This window comes from Periplaneta americana, chromosome 15, assembly GCF_040183065.1.
Source record: "Periplaneta americana isolate PAMFEO1 chromosome 15, P.americana_PAMFEO1_priV1, whole genome shotgun sequence".
Classification (NCBI taxonomy): domain Eukaryota; kingdom Metazoa; phylum Arthropoda; class Insecta; order Blattodea; family Blattidae; genus Periplaneta; species Periplaneta americana.
In genome coordinates, this window is record NC_091131.1 from 131,114,530 (window position 1) to 131,128,362 (window position 13,833).

General features: G+C 34.9%; 1 protein-coding gene across 2 annotated transcripts in view; it reads left to right on the top strand.

Annotated features, from left to right (window-relative positions):
• The first annotated feature begins 3,583 nt into the window (after positions 1-3,583).
• Positions 3,584-13,833, top strand: part of LOC138715334 (cytochrome P450 4C1-like) — a 73,125-nt gene continuing 62,875 nt past the window's right edge. Inside the window, exon 1 of one of the 2 annotated variants that reach the window (XM_069848144.1) lies at positions 3,584-3,697. The gene's annotated coding sequence lies outside the window, so the exon portion shown is untranslated. Of the gene's footprint in view, positions 3,698-3,726; positions 3,854-13,833 lie in introns of those variants that run through there. The other variant, XM_069848145.1, reaches the window with a different exon arrangement.

Sequence of the window (13,833 nt, forward strand, 5' to 3'; positions counted from 1 at the left end):
CTCGAGGTGTGGTCGGAAGTACACTTTCATCCAAAGTGTTCCTTTGCACCAAAGTGTCGACTGTACAACGGAAAAGTGAAACTTTGCGTCTTCCAAAGGACACTTTAATCGAAGGTGTCGACTATGAATACCAACCTTAGCCTTCTGCGACAAGAACGTTCCCTACTTATGATATTGGCGAATGTGATATCGGGTATATAAATACTATATACACAGTCTCATTTAACTGTGCAGTTACTCAAGAATCCCCACGCTCATCTTTACTTATTAACCTACAGTATCTGCTTATTTCGCCATAAAAGATCTTACTGAAAAATGTGTATCAGTTGAATTTCGTTTTCAAATTTACCTTCTTATAGACAGTATTTTAGGTATGGCTGTTGCTGAAGAGCTCGTTGTACTTGGCAAAAATATTCCGCCAGTTATAGCATTGATTTCTGTGACAGAACAGGGTGTTGCCTCCATGAGATTTAAAAATCAATAGTGAACAAAGCATATCAGTAGCCTGTATCTATGGACCTCTGCATTCAAACACCATTATATACATTACTCATGGACAAATAGTTTCAATAAATAGCTAAGACAATTAAGTACTTAGGAATAGGGTGTATGAATGATTAAATAAAATTTGATTCTGCTAATATCCATTATCAAATTCAGGAATAGTATTGAATTATTATTTCGACTATTCTTTGAAGAAATGTTAAAACATTCACCATTATAAACCAGTACACCTGTCATTTAGGGGGGTGACGGGTGAAATATTGGCCATTTTCGTTTTCTTTTAAAAATGAATCAACAGTCTCTTATTTATATGTTAAATAAGTTACAATGCTTTCTGGCGCTTGAAAGCATAAAAATTATGCAATATATAAATGGTTGCACCTTTGAACTTCAATTGCATGCAGATTTTACAAGCTGTTTTCTCACACTTTTTTCAGCACATTTCGTCAGGTTCGAAGTGTACAAGCTCTTGCAATTTTGATACTAGGAACATGAAATTTTTACTTCATGTTCCTACACTGTGGTTAATAAAATAGCGCGGAAACGTTTTATGATGAAATTAATACTTTTAAAATAAAAAAATGAAATGTTTATAGTGGCAATGCAAAAATTTATATTCTAGACATTAAATTCAGTAAATATAGTGATTTGATGTGGATATTATATAGTTGAGGGCAATATTTAATTACAGTATTTGTTAATTCGCGGGTGCTCGTGTAAAGGGGGTTAAGTATGAATAAGTATGGAATAAGTTTAGATTTGAACTATCCACAATTACTTTTCTCTTGTGTTAAAGGGGTTAAGTAATTCTTCCATCTATGATGCAGTTACATATTTTGTGACAAAGGGGTCTTGTTCATTAGTACCAAAGGAGAGAAGTTTACATACCTTACAATTTGACTTAACCTCCTTTACACGAGCACGCGCGAATTATTGGATTTACAGTATTGTATAATGAATTGCATTCAAAGAGAAACATTTAATATTACATTTTCTCATTATTTTACTATGAGAAAAGAATGTCTTATTAGTCAGTTATATTGGGCTGTGTCAAGACGTGACCAAATTATCTAAAACTTGGTATACACTCATATTTTATCAAGTGAAACAACATATAAGGGGTGCAACTCGAAAATTTAAAAAAATAATTTTCTCTATATATTTATGCAATGGCCTAATGCAGCAGTTATAAAAAAATGTCATTCCTTTTGTAAAGATATATGAAACATGATGCGTGTTGTTTTTTCAAAATATGTCACTGGTCTTGCAAAAGAAATTTTAAATACATATTTTACTAAAAAACTGAGTAACATATTTCATTTTGAAATTTGCAAAATTTTCAGAATATTTTTGTTAATAACTCAGAAATTAATTCACTCTCAGAAATGAGTCTTCACCACATCATTATATATCACATCGTGATTATGTGTACAGAATATCAAGGACATAGATTGAAAAATGTAGAAAACAGAAATTTCAACCATCAACTCCCTTAATATATCGCTGAAATATGCTCTACTACATCAACTCCCCAAAATGTTCTTTAAAATATTGATTTAATACTATTCCATCTTCCGTGGAGAAGATTTTCAATTTACTGACATCCTTTCTGCGACATACTCGGAAATTTAGAAATTTTGAGGATAGAGGCTTGTAAGAGCTAAATAAGAGGTAAATATTTGCAACATTTCGACATCTCGCGACTGTTGGTTGGTGAATAATACAATGCTTATAACATATAAAGCTATAGGGCAGCACAAGAAATACAACTAAAGCTATGGCGCAGTACAATAAATATAACTACAAGCACGAAGTTAAGACCAACACTACTAAACAACAGTTTCGATTAATGGTGTAAGCTTCACCATAAATGCAAAGGTGCGATCCACTTTAAGGAAGTACACTCAGTGAATAGGTGCTTAGGAAACGTCACGTAATCAGCACATTTTAATGGATAATGGCAATTACAATGAATACGAAAACTGTATCAGTTTGACTTTGACATGACCGTTCCTAAGACATCCATTGCCGTCACCCTGATTGTGATGAGATTGAAACACTTGAACATGTCTTGGGTTTCTGTCTGAAAAATGTATTGATAATAAATGCAAGGTAGACGACCACAAAGTTCGTACCTTATTAGCCAATTCTTTCAGAAAAACAACGAAGAAGTGACTTGTCTATCTGAAGAGGGTTCTTTATGAAGAGTTGATATAATCACCACAGAAGGATATACGGAGCTCGGTCTTGATACTACATTCAAATTTGAATGTAGCATCCAATAGCATATAGAAAAGAATGCAATATATTAATCATGCCTTCCATCTCTGTCAAGAAAGTACAACATACAAAACTGGATAGCAATTATTGGACTAATCACTAGAGCACGTCGTACTACACCGTACCTAAATTTATGTATTCATTTTTTGTTGAAATTCAATTGCTATAAAAGGGGTCCAAGGCATTAGTATGTCTGTTTCTAAAAAAAATCCATAAATAATCAATCATCCCTGTATGAGAACATAGTGGCTATTGAAAACTTCTGTTCTATTGGTTCACCATTTAAGTGATATCATAGTCTTCTTCTCTCGTATTTAACTGTGAAAATATTGTGTTCCAGTCGTTCTGGATCTCTTGAGATCAACTATTTTTGTAGACAGTTATTTATTAAATAAAGATAATGAGAGCCTCTGGCTTGGCCCAGACGGTAGTGCGTTTTTTGTACTAATTCGATGCTGCGCTCTAGCACGGGTTTGAATCCCGCTTGATCTAGTTTTCTGTTTTTTTTTTCGAAGTTTTTCCCAACTGTAAGATAAATGTGTAAGACAATTCCATTATGTATCATCGAACTTATATAACCAAATACTATCTTGTTATTGGTCAACCAATTTCATCGACGATAGACGAATTCGCATTTGAATACAGCACTGTTAAATAATGGATTAAAAATAAATTATGATTAAAATGTTGATACCAAGCAAAACTGAAGGCTATCCGTATGGCAACGAAATATTTCTTGTTATGTAAATAACTGGCTGTCCTTGTTATGCAAGAATCTAGACAGTTTGCTTGTCCAAAGTCTGATCACACTGCACTAGGCGTAATCAGATATCTCGGGAAAACAGTCATTGACGGACACAACATTGTTTGTTTCGAACTAACTTCATCACTGCGATGTAAAGAGAAGCTTAAGGTTAGTGATTTCATGTCAGTGTAACATGGTAAATTGATTGAAGTAACTTTTGAATAATATGACACAGAAATACACCAAACTATATCTCTGTACGACCAAGAAGTCCTTGCAAGTTTTTTTGGAATGTGTTGTTATAAGGAAAATTTCATTTAAACAGTAGGTTGTATACCTAAGGACAATTTTAACAATCGCTAGTTTATTGGTTTACTTCGTGTGATATGTTAGACAAATAGTTTTCATTATTACAGCTTGGAATACAGGCACTTTGATTCCATAACCTGGAAACAATCTGATTACAGAAGCAATGCTTTTATTGCATGGTCATGGAATTATGTTGCTTCCGAAACTAGCATACTGACTAATTATTCTGAATGTGTTAAGAATCACTATTGGTTTGTTGTCAGATAATAATATGCGATCTAAAATCATTTATGTTATCAGGAAGTAATAAGTAGAAAATTGGTAGTATTACACAGAATTCTCCATATCTGACGCTCTCTTCACACTGAAACTCCAGCGGCATTTTCTGTTTCAAGCCTCACACAGTTACCGCGAAATCTACAGCAATAATGAGGAACGTTAACAAAACTCAACAAACGTCATTTTTTTCGAATTGCGGGTTTTGATGGATTCTGGTCAATTGTAATGAAAGGAAAATAATGCAGTGCTCATAATATCACAAAACTCAACATTTTCTGTTGAAAAGAGTACCTCAATGTAGAGAGATTTCACAAAACTCAATATCCCCATTTCTTAAATTTTCACAAAACTTAACATATCCTCTAACAACATTTCACACTTTATTCTGTTTCACAAACTACAATATTTTACAACAATGTAATATATTTGTATTTTGACAACAGTGACACATTTCGAAGCTCAAATGTTATATAATATTTTGTTGTTTCCCTACGATAATTCAGTATAAATCTGGCCGCTGTTTAAGTGCATGTATTCTGTGAGTAGTGATGAAAAATGGATAAGAACCCTGAGTATTCAAAATCCGTTCAAGCTACTGGAAGGGGCACGAAGAGTAGGAATAGAGTACGTTAATCTAAGGGTAAGAAATATAAGTTGCGTCTAAAAATAACGATATTCATCCAAACTAAACTTTAATCATTTAGAGCAGGGAAAAAAGAAAACGTGCTGCACATTCTTTGTGCTTAAATAATCTAATTAATTTTGGAGATAATTTATACTGAAATAGTACAAAAGTTGATGAGGACAATTTTTTGCTAAGATATATGAAAGTTGATCTACCTAAACGGCGTAGAGTAAGAAGGATTTCAAAAAGCTAGAAAGATCTGTGTCTATTTCATATTTCATAAGAGGTGAAAATTGAGAAGATTTCCCAGATACGTGCTGCTACATTTAGAAAAGTGACAAGTATTTTATTACGACATTAAAGGATTACATAGGTAATTTAGAAAAAATGTTTACTCATAGAAAAATCCAGAAATTTCACTCTTAGATTGTTTTCACATTCTGAATAAAAAATTGCATAATGATGGCTATGCTTGTTGGTTATCTTGAAAGCTGTGAAGATTTTGAAGAAAGTAGACATTCATTTCCTATCCGTGGAAAGCTATATGCCTCCAGACCGTGTGTTTTGATTGATATAGAAAGGGCTGAGAACACGTGAATACATCACATTGCCATCAGAGTATTATGAAATTGTGGCAATGTTTGGGGACGTAAAAGTTTTGGGCAAAGACTGGCATACTTATGATTTAAAATCGATGGCAAAAAATGTTGTAAAAGCTAAATTACCGTTTAAAATGTCAGAGATGAGGGTACTTACGTAGGCTACCAAAAACTTTTAAGAATCGTGTAAAGTGTTATGTACAAAACATATTTTTCTGCACCAATAGAAGTTCAAGTGTTTAAACCAAGAAAGACAAGTGTTTCTGTAATGTCTAAAGCACCTGACCTTCCACTGGCGAACCATATCAGCAAAAACAAAGCTAATGATGTGAGGAAGTTAATGAGTTACTTCCATAATGATATTTCGGAAGAGGGCAAGGTAGTTTATGACAAAGTTTTAAAGAGATGTGCCAAAGATTCTGACAATAGAATGGATTATGACGAACCACTGAGATTATTCTGCACGATTTTGATTTTCAATAATTTGGGTAATGTATTGCACAAATAAAAATATTTAATTCATGCAAATAAAGAGTTTCTGCAAGTCAATAACAAATTTTGAAAAAAAGAGAAAAAAAAGGCTTGAAATTATGTTTCAGTGTGTTCAATTAACTGTGTTTTAATTCATCAGTACTTAAGTATTATTTTAAAATACGCATTAATGATTTGGATGAGAATTTTACCAGCTGCGAATGAAAAATAATTAAAAATTTCAAGGTATGTGCATTTAAAAAGTGGAATTGTTGAATTTTGTGAAATTCTTAACTTTAGTCTTTTTTTTTCAAACAAATAAGATAACAATAACAGTTGCACTTTATATCAATTAATTCATCTCTGAAAGAGAAACAATGTCTATTTTTTCAGAATATATTACTATATCAAAGGTCTGAGAGTAAACTAAAAAGAACGTTTTCTGTAAATTTTTTAAAATAGCGTTTGTTGAGTTTTGTGAAAACGGTCCTCAATTTTATTTTATAAAACCTGTTTGGACGTAAAATGTTTATAAACAACATAAACATGAATACAAGTGCATCTTATCTGTGTCACAAGACATGCTCAAAGGGTCCTTTTGCTTGAACACAATTTTGACATCACAGAAAACTGTTCTGAAATAGCCTACCTACTCGACTAATCTCTTCTTACGAAACTCTCGGATGTTTTCCTCCAATTACTCTAAGATGTGGTCGTTGTTGATGTATACTTGTTATTTTAGTGTAGTCTACTAGAGATAAAAATAGCAAGGATTTAGGTCTGGGGGACGCGAGGAACAATTGTAGAACACTTGATCACCAAATATTTCTCCTAATACTTATATAGATCGACGGGCTATATGGACTGTTGCATTACCTTGTATAAAGAACCCGTATGTTTTTTCTTCCTTTATTAATTGTTCAAAAAATAGGTAGATATTTCATTAATATAAGGAAGAGAATCTATCGTTATTCATAATCTTCTGCCGAAGGGCAGGTTTTTCACTGCACACTCAGTATTAGCCAATCGTTCCTATTTTCCGCCTTTCTCTTAGTCTCCGCATATGATCCTTATATCTCAATGTTGTCTATTATCTGATATCTTCTTTTGCCCAGAACGTTTCTTCCGTTCACCATTAGTTCCAATGCATCCTATGAAAAATATGCTCCCGATGATTTTTTTCGAAGTCATAGCATACTATACTCCAATCCTAACATCATGAAGAGGAGTCTGATGAAACGGATGGGGGATTTTTCTGCGAATTCACGTAACTTCATAAATGTAGCCAACAGAGTACTCCTTTGTCCCTCTGTCATTCCACCAACACTCTCCACTTCTCCCTCATTTCATCTATAATCTGCAATAGTAAAAATTGGCTGGGATGAAGTTCTGGGAGTAGTATGAGTTTCCGACGTTGATATAGGAAGGCTAGGATTCGGTCCCTGGGGCTTATCAGGCAACTCGTATCCGGTCGGGACCTGGCTCTATCAGGGGACTAGGCAGGATGGCGCACCTATCAGCGTCGGCTGATCAGTATGGGCTTGGAACTCCGTGCTCCCCGGCTTATCAGGCTACTCCTCTACGAAATAGGATCTGGCTATATCAGGGGTTGATGCAGGATGGCCGATCTATCAGCGTCGTATTCATGAAAGTCACCTGAACTACCTTTCACAATTAGATAATCATCGACAATAGGTCTATAGGGCGCATAATGGGCCTGTACGAACCTGTACCGAGCCCAGCCCTCTTAGCCCCTTCAGTCCTGAATTTATATTTAAAATAATTTAAAAAAATCGCCACATATTCATTCGAAAATTCCCAAATCAAATCTGCACAGAAAATCAAAATTTGGGGATAATTTTGACCCTTGGGGCCCAAAATGTTTAAATTTTATTTTTAATTCAGGTATAGAAATGCATCAAAAATAATATTCTCCATTTCTATCACATTGAATGTTTCAAAATATTTAACAGTATCGAAGACATTCCAAAAAAAGAAAGAAAATAAACAATGTACACTATAATGTACACCAGACCTGAAGGGGTTAAAGTCCGCCAGTCAGTCAGCTAATGTAGTCATGCTTCGTCAGTGAAAACAATAGTTCTGGATTAAAGACGCCATCGTGTCCTGAATTTAACAGTAAGTTAAAATATAGGATTGTGTCGTAATCGGAAGGTGAGAGTTATGATCAACGGAAACCTTGTAATATGTTATTTTGGATTTAATTGCAACGGTTTTGTTGCTCTGTTTGTTTATGTCTCGGAAATATCAGCAGATTTTCTTAGACTTCGTTTCAATAGAGCTCCTATTTCATCCAATTTTCCTTCGGCAAGTAAAGTGCGCTTTCTATTTTTCTTTTTGTGCCGGATACGTAACCTTCCCATTAATACTACAGTACGAACCTAAATTTGCTGATGACGGTAACACCGATTAATTCACGCTGGAATTTCCTTCAATATCTTAGGCAAAAAATCGCTGCAATATCCTATAGCCTACATATTTTCAAACATTAGACAAAAATTTTATATTCTGTACTAAAATATCTATGAATGAGTAATCCGCTCAGCACTGCTAGAAAATTAGAAAAAAACATAGTAATTTGCAGTAATTCGTTCAGCATTCCCAAAACATTAGACAAAATATCCCTTCTGCATTTCCAAAAAATTAGAAAATAAAACAAAATCACTTGCACTACACTACGCACAAAAGAGTTATTAGTTCAGCATCCCCAAAACATTAGGAAAATCACAATCACTTGCACTAAACTACGCACAAAAGAGTAATTAGTTCAGCATCCCCAAAACATTAGGAAAAACACAATAACTTGCACTATAACACGCACAAAAGAGTAATTAGGTCAGCATCCCCAAAACAATAGGAAAATCACAATCACTTGCACTACACCACGCACAAAAGAGTAATTAGTTCAGCATCCCCAAAACATTAGGAAAATCACAATCACTTGCACGCACTACACTACGCTGAAAAGAGTAATTAGTTCAGCATCCCCAAAACATTAGGAAAATCACAATCACTTGCACTACAACACGCACAAAAGAGTCATTAGGACAGCATCCCCAAAACATTAGGAAAATCACAATCACTTGCACTACAACACGCACAAAAGAGTAATTAGATCAGCATCCCCAAAACATTAGGAAAATCACAATCACTTACACTACAACACGCACAAAAGAGTAATTAGATCAGCATCCCCAAAACATTAGGAAAATCACAATCACTTGCACTACACTACGCACAAAAGAGTAATTAGGTCAGCATCCCCAAAACATTAGGAAAATCACAATCACTTGCACTACACCACGCACAAAAGAGTAATTAGTTCAGCATCCCCAAAACATTAGGAAAATCACAATCACTTGTACTACACCACGCACAAAAGAGTAATTAGGTCAGCATCCCCAAAACATTAGGAAAATCACAATCACTTGCACTACACCACGCACAAAAGAGTAATTAAGTCAGCATCCCCAAAACATTAGGAAAATCACAATCACTTGCACTACACCACGCACAAAAGAGTAATTAGGTCAGCATCCCCAAAACATTAGGAAAATCACAATTACTAGTACTACACCACGCACAAAAGAGTAATTAGTTCAGCATCCCCAAAACATTAGGAAAATCACAATCACTTGTACTACACCACGCACAAAAGAGTAATTAGGTCAGCATCCCCAAAACATTAGGAAAATCACAATCACTTGCACTACACTACGCACAAAAGAGTAATTAGGTCAGCATCCCCAAAACATTAGGAAAATCACAATCACTTGTACTACACCACGCACAAAAGAGTAATTAGTTCAGCGTCCCCAAAACATTAGGAAAATCACAATCACTTGCACGCACTACACTACGCTGAAAAGAGTAATTAGTTCAGCATCCCCAAAACATTAGGAAAAACACAATCACTTGCACTACAATACGCACAAAAGAGTAATTAGTTCAGCATCCCCAAAACATTAGGAAAAACACAATAACTTGCACTACAATACGCACAAAAGAGTAATTAGTTCAGCATCCCCAAAACATTAGGAAAAACACAATAACTTGCACTACACCACGCACAAGAGAGTAATTAGTTCAGCATCCCCAAAAGATTAGGAAAAACACAATAACTTGCACTACAATACGCATAAAAGAGTAATTAGTTCAGCATCCCCAAAACATTAGGAAAAACACAATCACTTGCACTACAATACGCACAAAAGAGTAATTAGTTCAGCATCCCCAAAACATTAGGAAAAACACAATCACTTGCACTACAATACGCACAAAAGAGTAATTAGTTCAGCATCCCCAAAACATTAGGAAAAACACAATAACTTGCACTACAATACGCATAAAAGAGTAATTAGTTCAGCATCCCCAAAACATTAGGAAAAACACAATAACTTGCACTACACCACGCACAAGAGAGTAATTAGTTCAGCATCCCCAAAAGATTAGGAAAAACACAATAACTTGCACTACAATGCGCATAAAAGAGTAATTAGTTCAGCATCCCCAAAACATTAGGAAAAACACAATCACTTGCACTACAATACGCACAAAAGAGTAATTAGTTCAGCATCCCCAAAACATTACGAAAATTACAATCACTTGCACGCACTACACTACGCTCAAAAGAGTTCACATCCCCAAAAACATTAGGAAAAACGCAATAACTTGCACCACATTACGCACAAATGAGTAACCCATTCAGCATCCCAAGACATTAAAAAGAACACAATAACTTGCACTACAACACGCACGAATGAATAATCCGTTCAGCATTTCCAAACAATTACAGAAAACAATAACTAATAAAATACCACACGAAAGATTAATCACATCGGTATAATCAATTAGAAAAAAAAATAAAATAAAAACTTGCACCACACTACGAACGAAGAACACAATAACTTGCACTACAGTACGCACAAAAGACTTATCCGTTGGGCATTCCCGAAACCTTAAAAAAAATACAGTAACTTGCATTACAGTACGGACGAATGTATAATCCGTTCAGCAATTCTAAAACATTAGAAAGACCACAATCACTTGCACAATATTGCCCTCGAAAGAGTAATCCATTCAGTAGTTCACAACAGACTCAATAAACTGCAGGCACGCAACGCAAAACAAACGTCCTTAAACTTCGGACTGAACGACAGGTACCCCGTGGGAGACAACGTTTCTGTAGATTCTTTGGCGTTATTTACCGAGGACTTTGTGAAAAGAGTTACATAAAAATATTAGTGCTGGATTTTGGATGTGATTCTTCGTGATTGAATCGGAGAATACGATTAGAAAGCTCCATCTTATTTCCTGCGGTAGTACCGACGATGGTGGGCACTTCGACGGAGGAAATCGGAGAAACGAATAGCATTTCTAACTTGAACCGAATATCGCGAATCAGCTCATAATGTAATTTGCTTGTTATATATTAAACAATATGGGTTGACATTGTAGAAAACTGCTGCATTATTGTGTAGCAAATAGGAGTGATCATCGTGCTGACTACACGTTACCCCTGTACTGGTTGGACGATCGTTTACTCTTCTGAGGCATTTTAACGTGAGATCCGCAGACTGCTGGTCGAATTTAGCCCTTCATGGGCTGTTGCGTCTCGGAACACACTGGTAGTACAGATCAAGAAAATCGACATTTGGACTTAAAATAATGAACATGATCCTCCCAGCCTTGACACTCGATAGTGACAAGCTTAAATATAGCCTCAAATAATAGTTATCTAAATGGTGAAATTGTTATATTTTATTATTTATATTGTAAACACAACGTGAAATTAAAAGTAATAGAATATATTAATAAAAAGTAAATTACGAAGCGCGTCCAGAAAGTAAGTTTCCTTGGGGCTGTTTAGAGAAGAAAACACAATTTTATGAAAAGATTGATTGGAACAGATACAGCAATTATTGACCTATTTTTCAACACTTTCCCCACCGGAATTGAGACACTGTCATGCCATGGGATCAACTTTTGTATCCCTGTGTGTGACAGCTGCCTGCACCTCTCTGTCACTGTGAAAAACTGAAGTAAGAAAAAATGGTAATAGTTGGGATCGAGACCTGGGATGTAGGGTGGATGTTGAAACATCTTCCAGCGAAACTCCTGCAGAAGATCTGTTGTTCGCCGAGCCGTATTTGGCCGAACGATTACCATCACTTCAAGAAATTGCTGTCCATTCAGCATTTTCATAGTGACAGAGAGGTGAAGAGGGCTGTCACACACGGCTTCAATTCGTTGAGGGAAAACCCGGAAAAAAACTTCAACCAGGTAACTTGTCCCAACCAGGATTTGAGCCCAGGCCCGGTCGTTTCACGGTCAGATATGGTAATCGTTACTCCACAGCGGCGTAAGTCTTCCTTCTGGTCTCCTATTTCTTGAATAATCTCCTATATCGTAGAAGTCTGCCGCCTGTGTATAGGAACCAGTGTGACACAGCCGTCTGCGCCTCTCTGTCACTGGAAATTATATCATCTATTTTAACGTCATTTCTATTATGCGATGGCACTGTGAAAATGCTGACTTGACAGGAATTATTAATGACAAAAATTAATTGCAACAGAATTTAACAATTACTTTTCGAAAAAGGAGTGAAATCGCGTCTGTCTTTCACAACAAAGAATCAATATCTGATAAAACTATAAATACAACAGCATCAATGTTCCTCTTTTCTATTACCGAAATCGTGTTATTGTTTATTGAAAATAATTTAAAGAACGACACTTCACCAGGTTTTCATGAAATTACATCTAAAACAAGAAAAACTACCATACAACCAATCGCTAAACCTCTTTCTCATATATTTAATCTGTGTTTATTAAAAGGAATATATTTCCTAAGAAATTCAAACAAACTATTTCTATACCAATATTTAAAGGCGGAGACAGGAAAATTTTAAACAATTATAGACCAATATCTCTTATGCCCGTTATTTCCATAACGTTAGAAAAATGTATCAAGAAAAGTTTAATAAATTGTTTAGAAAAATATGAACTAATATCATCAAAACAGTTTGGTTTTCATAACAGTTTTAGCACCGAGGATGCCATATTCAATGTCACTTCTAGAATTATGAAAGACTTAGACTCTGGAAAAAGGTATCTAGGAATTTTCCTAAACCTTAAAAAAGGCGTTTGATACGGTTAAACATGATATAGGCTACTTCTAAAAAAAAATAAAGTGAATGGGCGTAAGATGTAATGTTCTAGACTTATTTCGTTCTTATTTAAGTGACAGAGCACAAGTTGTTAAAATTGAAGATGTGTTTAGTGAAACTACAAAAATAAATATAGGTGTGCCTCAAGGCACAGTGTTAGGACTTATTTTATTTCTATATTATATTAATAATTTACTGATGACTGATTTGTCACAAAATAACGGCAACATGTTTCCCTACGCAGATGATACCGTAGCTATTTTGAGTGGTTTAACATGGAATGAAACTTATCAGAAAGCAAACAATGGTATCTATCTAATTAAAAAATGGCTGGATTCATACTTACTATGTTTCAATATTTCTAAAACAACGGCTGTACCCTTTTCACTGACTTCGCAGAATGCCCTATATCTTGACTATATTCACAATATTAAAATTTGCAAAACTAATCGTACAATTTCTCTAAATAATTGTGACTGTCCATGTTTAACCAATTCTACTAAAGTTAAATATCTATGAATACTAATTGACCAGCACCTTAGATGGGAGACACAGGTTGCCTTTCATGTAATAAATTACGCAAAATTATATATAGATTTGTTATACATCGTTCTTACCTACCTATTAATATTCTAAGATTAATTTATTTGCAGGGTCCAGTGCAAAAAATGCGTAAGTCCACTTTTTTCATTTTTGGTGTTTCAGCACCACTTAAGTAAAATTTACAGGATGTTTTTAATATGCTTTCAGTTCTGTTCCAAGTAGTAGCGTTCTCCATATACACACAGTGCTTTGTTTTTGAAAGGCAAATATTTCTGTTCAAAAATGCCTA